Consider the following 3,307-nt stretch of genomic DNA (forward strand, 5'->3'; position numbering starts at 1 on the left):
ATATAATAACTAGAAAGCACTCCGAGAGCGCAGACCTCCGCCAGGCAGTTACTAGTACTTTCCACTAATGATCTTGCTCTTCCATTCGTATAGAGATAAGTGATTTACACCCACTTAAATAATCGCCTGAGTTCCCAATATAGAAGCCTTTGTTACGTCATAAACCCTCAGATGCGCGGCGCGCCTCTCCCCAGCAGATCAAACTAGAGCACGCACTTTAGTGCGCGCATGCAAACCTCAAATACGCGCAGCCTGAACTCCCAAGTTCATTGACCCTACCTGCCAAAATATCAAAATCCTTCATAAATTCCCCCAAAATTCTCGGATGACTACCAAAAGTTAATCGTTAATTACTCGTGTCATTCTCAACCTTTCCTGCAAGTTTCATCCCAATCCGTTAACTACTTTTTGAGTTATTTTGCACACGGACAAACGAACGAACGACTAACCAACGAACCAACGGTAACGAAAACTAGAAAAGCACTCTGAGATCGCAGACCTCCGCCAATGCATGCAGCTTATTTCAACCACTGATCTTGTTCTTCTATAGGGCTCACACCCGTAAATACAATGGAATGTCCGAAACCCCTTCACAAATTCGTACCAAAGATACCAAAATAAATGAAGAAAAAAATTAATTAAAAATCAATGATGCAGTTTGGCAAAAAACTGAATAGCTGTAGATATTGAGTATGAATTCCTCTACAAATTGCATTTTGGTTAGAAGATGAAAGCTTTTCTGGTGGAATTTGAGGGGACTATATTTCATTGGGTACGTGCACGGAAAATGGGTGACTTTTTGAGTGACAAGAACTCGTAGTCTGGCTTTTCGTACCCCTGAACAGAATTTGAACTGAATTATCCACCCAGAGAATTTGATGGATGAAAGGGTACATCTAACTTATCCAGGTTAGTGAAGCTGAAACACCTCATTTCTCCCAGCTATTTTACAGAATTTTTTGAAATTTGATTTTTAACACACGTCCCTATGGGGAAATATTTATGGGTGTGAGCCCTATAGAGGATGCATGCAATGCACACAAGTCTATGGGAAGTATTCATCCCATACAAATTCTGCTGGTTTATGTTGTTGTATTGTGTCAGATCTCTTCCTCCCTCCCCCCTTCCCCTTCCTACCCCCCCCCCCCCCTTCTCCTCTACCCCCCCCCCCCCAACTCTGTTTGGCTATAATTTGTTTTCTTATTATGTTGTTGTGTTGTTGTGGTATAGATAGACCTTTGTACATAGCAGTCATCAGTATCACACAACTTTGAATGACTGTGTTATTTTAATGTATTTCTTTGTTTGGCTACCACTGGAAGAGGTCAAAATTCATGAAGTTAGTCTGTTTGACAGAACAAAGTCTTTTCAAGTATTTTGTAGGCAATAATGTGATGATGACACCCCCATAATCAAAGATTACTGCCTGCTTCTAGGTATTCATCTTATGAAGAACTGATCAACACTACATTTTTATTTCTTTAAAAAACCTCAAAGGGTGTGAGTTTCAAAAGTGTCCCTTTGAGAAGCTTTATAACCCTAGAATGTGTAATTTCCCATATGATGTAGGTGCAAATATCATCAAAAACACATTTATGATGTTTAAAAGTCAAATGGGGCAAAATGGCCATTGACAAAATACCGTGTCTTCATTGGTGCTACGAACAAAATCAGCTGTTTCTTAGGGTAGGCCTGGCCTATCACACGAACCAAACTGGGTGCGGTTAACATTCTTAGTCAAATGATTCCTTTCAAAAGCTGAAATATATTCGAATGCATGCGAATTCTCGCTAACTGATGCTGTGTGAGGCAAACTCCACATCGCAAAATAGGCAACCTGACCACTCGATTGATGCCTTATCGAGAAAATGCCGTGCTTTCATTGGTGCCAACAAAGTCAGCAGTTTCTCAAAGTAGGCGTAGCCTATCACACGACCTAAACTTGGTACGGTTAACATTCTTAGTCAGTTGATTCCTTTCAAAACCTGAATCGTATTCAAATGCATGCAAACTCCCACCACCTGGTGCTATGTGAGGCAAGCTACTACTAACATTACAAAACATTACACGCTCTATCGCAGGTTTCATACTGAATTGCTTTGACCATGGACATTCATCACCCGTTAATTACAGTTTCTGTCAAAAGTGTTACAATAATATTTTAAACATGCTTTCCTACTTGGATCCCATCATAACCGCCGACAGCCTAACTGAAGGAAAACAGGGAGGCGTTATAGAGTGGCTTGGAACATGAAACACCAAAGCCAGAAAAATGCTACTTTTTCAATTGTCATCCTACACATATAGGGCCTACGCATAAATTTGCAAAGTCGCGAAGAGATGTCACTTCTTTTCTAGAAACCACCTGCCTGCGCCACCAAACTGAGTGCAGATAACATTTTCTAGTTAAGTGAATGCTTTCAAAAGCTGAATTCTATTCAAATGCATGCAAACTCTGACTGCCTGTTGCTATGTGAGGCAAGCAACGGTGAGCATTACAAAGGAGGAAAACAAGCAAACAAGTCTCTTCCTTGAAGACAAATTCCTTGTCGTCTCCAGTGCTAACAACCAGAGATTCAGCAGATTTCATACACTATACAGGGGCCGCGGAAGCGGGGGGGGGGGGGGGGGCTGGGGGCTGGGGGCTGCAGCCCCCACACTTTTTGATCGTGAAAACAAAGATAAGAAATAAAAAGAAAGAAAGGGGAAAAATCGGGGGAAAAGTCACACTACCCGAATTTCTCACAAAAAGTGTGCTTGATTTCAAAAACGCAAAAGCTCCGTAGACCTTGATATCCACCCCCCCCCCCGGCTGCGCAGCCCCCCCCCCCCCAAAAAAAAAAAAACCTGAAAAACGTTCCGCGGCCCCTGCTATATTACGCAACCAAAACAGCTTGTGCTTTACATGGGGCCTGTCATATGAATCCTGCAAACTGTGAGAAATTGAATTCTAGGATTACTCAAGCAATTATCGGCGCCTGTTGCCTTTGAGACCAACTTCTGTAGACATAACCAAAGGAGCAAGATGTGTAGACCTACTCTCTGCCCTCATGACGAAATCCTTTTTTTCACCATTGCAAATTGAATCAGCAGCCCCCCCCCCCCCCGAGCTCCTATTATATTTTTTTATGTAATTAGTCGTAATACTGGTCTTAGCAGCCATATTGGAATTCAAAATGGCGGGCAAACCGTTCGTCAGACAGATCACATTATTCCATTTCCTAACCAAGCGTGTTATAATATTTATGTGCAACCAATTTCAGCGAAATTCGTCATTTAGAGGGATTTTCAACATTTTGGTCGAGGC

Source organism: Diadema antillarum, unplaced genomic scaffold (genome assembly GCF_040938485.1).
Source record: "Diadema antillarum isolate AM-2024a unplaced genomic scaffold, OU_Dant_1.0 scf00000018, whole genome shotgun sequence".
Taxonomy (NCBI): Eukaryota; Metazoa; Echinodermata; class Echinoidea; order Diadematoida; family Diadematidae; genus Diadema; species Diadema antillarum.